The sequence below is a fragment of the Hipposideros armiger genome, unplaced genomic scaffold, assembly GCF_001890085.2.
Source record: "Hipposideros armiger isolate ML-2016 unplaced genomic scaffold, ASM189008v1 scaffold_9, whole genome shotgun sequence".
NCBI classification, from domain to species: Eukaryota; Metazoa; Chordata; class Mammalia; order Chiroptera; family Hipposideridae; genus Hipposideros; species Hipposideros armiger.
The window spans coordinates 5862613-5869733 of record NW_017731359.1 but is presented as its reverse complement, the minus strand read 5'-3'; positions in this window follow the sequence as shown (position 1 = coordinate 5869733).

The following is a 7121-nucleotide window of genomic DNA, read 5'->3' as shown; positions in this document are numbered from 1 at the left end:
ATACACCATGATCAAGTGAGATTTATCCCAGAATAGCACTGCAAAGCTTTTGAAAACTGAACTGACATTAGAACTACAGTCCAATGGTGGGTAGGAAATTGTGGCCTGAATCTAACCACGCTAATTGCCTGCTTTAACAAAACAAAACAAAAAAACAATAGTCTCTGTAGGAGAAATAATGTTCAAAATGTCGTGGATACAATCAATAATTATTTGACATATGAAGAACTAGAAAAATCTCAACATCTTATGAGGGAAAAGAGAATCAACAGACAACACCACCAAGAATGATGCAAATGTTAGGATGGTTAGACAAGGACTTGAAAGAAATTATTATAATCATACTCTAAGAATAAATGCAACAAATGGAAAGATAGAAAGTCTGAGTGGAGAAATAGAAGACATAAAAAAATTAAACGAAAATGTTAGAATTGAATATTCACAATAACCAAAATTTAAAAACTCACTGGGGGGCCGGCCGAGTGGCGCATTGGTTAAGAGCTGGCTTGGGACGCCAGAGGGCCCCGGTTCGGATCCCACATTTGCGGGCCAGTGACACTGCCCTTTACAGCTAAGATGCTGAACAACAGCTCAACCTGGAGCTGGGCTGGCCTGAGTCCCCGGCAACAGAGTAGGCTGCAGCCCCTGCTGCAGTGGGTTGCCAAGGGCTACCATATGTAGCCAACAGCCATCATGAGCGGCCAGCAGCCGCTTGGAGCGGCTGTCCAGAAGCCTGCGACTGATCTGCCTCGGGGAAAAGCGCAATGATCACAGTGGCAAATTGGGCCAGTGAAGCAACGTCCTCCACAATTAGACTGAAGAACAAAAGGACAGCAACTTGTCTGTTCCCCTTCCCCCAATTCCCCAATAAAAATCTTTTTAAAAAATTTTCTTTTAATTAAAAATAAATAAAAATTCACTGGATGTGCTTAATAGCAGAATGAAGACAACAGGGGAAAGAATTAGTGAACTTGAAGACAGATCAATAGAAACTATCCAATCTCAACAAAAGAGAATAAAAAGATTGAAAAAAATAAACAGAGCCTCAGGGATTTTAGAGATGATACCAAAAGGTCTAACTATTCGTATCACTGGATTCCCAGAAGGAAAGGAGAAAGACTATGGTACAAAAACATTCTGAAGAAATGATGACTGACAAATTCCCCAAACTGACAAAAGACATAAATTTACAGATATAAGTTCAGTAATTTCAAATAGGATAAACTCAGAAAAATCCATACCCAGATATATCATAATCCAATTTTGAAAACTAAACATAAAGAAAAAAAAATCTTGAAAGTAGCCAGAGAAAAACGATGCACTAGTTATAGGGAAAGAACAATTTGAATGATTGAGGATTTCTCATCAGAGAACATGGAGCCCAAAAGAAGTGGCACAGTTTTCAGGTGTTGAAAGAATAACTGTCAAAACCAGATTTCTATATCCAGTGAAAATACCCTTCATCAATGAAGGCAAAATAAAGACATTCTCAAAATGTGGAAAACTAAGAGAACACATCACCAGCAGATCTCCTCTGAAAGAACTGCCAATGGAAGTCCTTTAGACAGAGGAAAATGATATCAGAGGGAAACATGAAACTTCAAGGACAATGGATGAGCAACAGAGATAGTAAACATCAGAAAAAATTACAAACAGAACTACTATATAATCTGAGAATTCTGCTTCTGGGTATGTGAATATCATAAAATAAATAAAGTATAAACCAAAGAAAATAACCAGGGATAGTACATAATAATGAAAGGTTCAATTAACCCTATGAAGATATAACAATCCTAAATGTTCCTAACAACAGAGCCTCAAAATGCATCAAGTAAAAATGATTGAACTGAAAAGAAAAATAGACAAATCCACAATTTCTGTGGAAGGTGTCAATTTTTCTCTCTCAGTAATTAATAGAACAAGTATACAGAAAATCAGCAAGGATACAGATGAACACCACCACCAATCGACTGAATCTAACTGACATTTATAGAACACTTCACTCAACAAATAAGTACACTTTCTTTTCAAGTGCACAGAGTATTCACCAAGATGGTCCATATCCTGAATCATAAAACAAACCTCAATACATTTAAAAGAACTGAAATCATACAAATATGTTCTCTGACCATAATGGAATTAAGCTGGAAATTAATAACAGAAAGATAATTGGAAGATCTCCAAATGTTTAGAAATTAAACAACACTGCCAAACAATCTGTGGGTCAAAGGTAAAGTCTCAAGAGAAATTAGAAAATATTCTGAAGTGAACAAAAATGAAAACACAACATATCAAAATTTGTGAGATGAAACTAAAGTAGCACTGAGAGAGGTATTTATAGCATTAAATGCTTATATAAGAAAAATATAAATAAGATATGCCAGATAAATGCTAACAAAAAGGAAGTCGGCATGGTGAAATTAATATTAAATGAATTGGAATTCAAAGCTAAAAGCATTCATTAGGAAAAAAGAGTTAATAAAAACTTACAGGGCAGCCGGTTAGCTCAGGTGGTTAGAGCGCAGGCTCATAACACCAAGTTCGATCCCCACATGGGCCAAGGAGCTGCGCCCTCTACAACTTGATTGAAAGACAACTACTTTACTTGGAGCTGATAGGTCCTGGAAAAACACACTGTTCCCCAATAAAATATCTTAAAAAAAAAAAAACTTATAATATGCCAGGCACTGTTCTAAGATACTTATATATATTAACTCATTTGATCCTTACAATAAGCATATGACTTAGGTACTATTATATCTCAGTTTGTGGATGGAGAAACTGAGAACAAGAAATTAAGAGTGGTAGAACCTGGATTTAAACCCAGGGCTTAGGCTCTTAATTGCTACCCACTACTGAACAAAATATATGTTAACTTTTGTTCATCTAACACCATAGCTTCAAAAGAAAAAACCAAAACCTTAAAACTATTAGAAATGCAAGAACAGAGTAATAAATTAAAACCTTAATAAGTAGCATTAACATACCTGTTTTAATAAGCAAGACATCAAGTAAAAAAGGATAAGTATACAGAGGGTTTAAATTACATAATTAACAAAATATATGATATATAGATAAATTTTGTACTCACCTAAGAGAGACTGTTCAGTCTTTTTAAACACACATGGAACATTTACAAAAATTGACTATTAGGACACAAAGAAAATCTCAATGAATCCCAAAAAGCAGAACATACAGACCTATTCTCTAAAGAAAAATAATAAAATTAGAAATTAACCACAAAAGTATAGCTAATTTATCTAATTAAAAACTTTTAAATACTCCTTTATATTATTTTAAAATTCATGGATTAGAAGGAAATTAAAACTGAAACTACAAGCTAATTAGAAATGGATAAAAACTAGAGCAATAGTTTAGGAATCTGTCTGAAGTGGTTCTCAGAGAAAAATTTATAGCTTTAAGCGCCTTCATTTGGAAATAAGAAAGTCTTAAATAAAGGATAACACAAGTAATAAAATGAAACAAAAACTACAAGTCAATTCTATTTATGAAAATAAAGGCAAAAATCCCAAATAAAAATACTAGCAAAATGAATCGAGAGGTTTATCAAAAAGACAAACACCATGACCAAGAAAGGCACATCCCACAAATACAAGGATGGTGAGCATTAGGAAAACTACTACTGTCATTCACAACATTTACAGATTAAAGGAGAAAATCAGCAGGTTCAAAAAGAAAAAACCTGTATTGCAAAAATGCAAAGTAAAAGACAAATGACAAACCAGGCAAAAATATTCATAACTCACATTTCAAAAAAGGACTAATTTCCTGAATACATGCGTATCTTATCCATCAATTTTTAAAACCAACAATTAATAGAAAAATATACAAAGTATGTGGAAAGTCAGTTCTCAGAAAAGAAAATGCAAATGGCTCTCACACAGGGGGAAAAAAGTGCTTAATCCACTCATAACTAGAGAAACGCAAATTTAAACTGCTCAGAAAAATTTTCATTTTTAAATGCCATTCTCCAATAAAAAACACCAGAGCTTCTTGGAGAAAAGGCTGATCCTAGTGCTGGGATGAGGAGAATACAAAATGCACCTGAACCATCTTATAGTGTCAGAAAATCAGGAAATGGGAAGGAAAAAAAAAAAAGATGGGGCATTTTAGTCACACAGGAGCCCACCTAACGGCCAAAGATGGAACAACAGCCAATAAAATGAAGCACAATAGTATTTAATTGTACAGTAATACCTTGGTTTGGGAGCATAATTTGTTCCAGAAACAAACCACTCGTATTGCAAGATATCGCTCATTTACCACGTTAAAATGTATTAGAAATGTTTGCTCATCTTGCAGAACACTCGCAAACCAAGTTACTAGCAATCCAAGGTTTTACTGTAACTGAAAGAATGAAATAAATAACTGGACGAGAATGGAAAATATTCCTTACCCAAGGAATATAAAAGGAATAGAGCCACCCTCCTTTATTCCATAGCACACTTTTCCTGGTGCCATCCTTTGTGACAGGTTCTGGGCTTGGGCCAGACCCCAGGGAGCTCACAGCCTGTGGTGGGATGGACAGTGGTCACGGGTATCCAGTCAGCTCAAGCAAGGGCACCTACCCGGTTCTACCTGCCCTCTCCTGGGCCCTCTCAGCCACTCTAGTCTGTCGCTGTATTTTCTTTTTCTCAGTACCCTTTCAGCAAACCAAGATATAAATTTCATGAAATAAAATGCACCCATGCTAAGTGCACAGTTTGATGTGTTTTGACAAATATATGTCCCCATGTAACCACCACCCCAGTCAAAATAAAAAATGTTTCCAGCATCCCAGAAAGTTTCCTCCTACCACAACCCCAGAACCACTGATCTGATTTGTCATCATAGCTTAGTTTCACCTGTTCTAGAATTTCATTAAAATGAAACCATGGAGTATGTACCCTTTTGAGCCTGGCTTCTTTCATTCAATATAATATCTGCAAAAGCATCTATATTGTTGCATTTATCAATTATTTATTCCTTTATATTGCTAAGAAGTATTCCCTTGTGTGGATGTCCCACAGTTAATTCCTTCCCCTGTAGAACCACCAGGTGGTTTCCACTTTAAGCTATTGTATTAAAAACAACTGCTATGAACATTTGTATACAAGCCTTTGTATAGGAATGTGCTTTCATTTCTCTCAGGTAAACACCTACGAGTAAAATGGCTGGGTCATATGGTTGGCCTCTGTTTAACTTTTTAAGAAACAGCTCCAAAGTGGTCGTAACAACTGCCGCCTGGATCAATAGTGCCTGAGAGTTCCAGCTGCTACACATCCTCACCAGGACTTAAATATTGCGTTGTCAGAAAAGTCATGATGCATTTTTGCAACGAAAAACATAGAAAAATACGTCATGACTTTTCCAACAACCCAATAGTAGCGTCACTTTTTATTAAGCCATCTTACTAGGTATAGTATCTCACTGTGGCTTTAATTTGCATTTCTAGTGGTCTACTGATGTTGAGAATCTTTTCATGTGCTTACTGGAAGTTCACACATCTTTGTTGAATTGTGTGTTCAAATCTTTTGGCCCCTTTTTAAAATTGAGTTGTTTTCTTATTACTGAATTGTAGTTTGGGGCCACGTTTTAATTATCACAGGTCAGAATCAGGTGGTCCTCTGTTCTAACCCTCACCTGTCCTCCCCTCAGAAAATCTGGGGTAAATTCCAAACACCAGGGCCTGGGCCTCCGCAATCTATCTCCTCCTGCTGGTCCCTAGCTCAGTCCTTTTTCCCACACAGGCTGCCTGGCTGCCCTCTGAACCTGCCAAACATCTATGACCAGCAATCATCTTATTCAGGATTCTCTGGACATCGTGTTTATCCATGCCCACCCATCCCCAAATAACCTGGGACTTCCCTGCATCTTGGGCTTCTAGCTCTGCTGTTGAATGAATAAATGAATGAATAAGTGCCTCTTACCTAGCTGGAGAGGTCAGCGAAGTCTTCTCAGAGGAAGTGATCATGCCCACAGAAGACTAAAGAAGAACTGATCAGATAACAAAGTGGAAAAAGAGCACTCCAGGCAGAGGGGTCAGCATGTGCAAAGGCCCCATGGCAGGAGCGAACCCGGTTTGTTCAACAAGCTGTGAGAAGGCACATGAATGAGAGAGAAAGAGAGTAGAGGGCAGCAAGGGGTTATGTTTTTAGTCCCTATACCAAGACACTGAGCAAAATGAAAAGCTCCCAAGGTTTCTTTGGTGACCATGATTGAGGATTTAAGCATCCCTCTGGTTGCCCATTGAGGAAGCAGAACGGCCTGATTCCTCAACCATACAGGGAGACAGGAGTGGTCTGGGATCTAGTGGAGGCCATGATGGTGGTGAGAAGTGGACCCAGATGAAAGAAAGCTTAGGAGGTAAAGATGTGGGGCCTTGATGGATTGATGGTGAGGGTGAGGGAAAACAAGGGCAACCCCCAGGGGCTCTGGCTCTTGGGGTGGAAGGATGGATGGCAGTGCCTCTTATAGAGGCCCAGGCACAGCGAGAATGTCACGGGCTGGGTCTTGGTCACACTGAATTCCAGACGTCGGGGGCAGGTGTGTGTGTGTGTGTGTGTGTGTGTGTGTGTGTGTGGTGGTGTTGGGGCTTTAAGGTGTGTGAGAGTCCTCTGGGATGAAACGGGGTGGAATGGCAGAATCCAGGCCTGGGGCAGCCAACAGAGATGCCTGCTAGGCTGGCAGAAGATGGGAGAGCAGAGGACTGACTGTCCAAGGGAGAGAGAGGAAGTGGGGTGAGGAGCTGACCGCGAGGTCAAAGCCACAGGACTAGGGAGAATCTTGCTGTTTGGATGTCTAGGGTCCTGGGTCCCCGACCTGCGCATACGCATGAAGGTAGGACTGGAGGCAGCGAGGGTAGACAACACTTCGGGGCAAGGAGAGATGGGTCCGACGGGGCGTTCAGGGGTGGCAAAAAGAAGGGCTCGAGCCGCCAGGGCAGGGGTGAGGGGAGAATGTGTGGGGTCTGAGGTCCCAGGCCAGTACCGCGGAGGGTCCAGATCAGCGCCGGCCCAAGCAGCCCGGAGAGCCAGGGTCAGAAGGGAGGAGGAGGAGGGCGGAAGAGGGGAAGAAGGGAAGGAGGAGGAGGGGGCATAGGGGAAGGCGGGGCGGGGGCG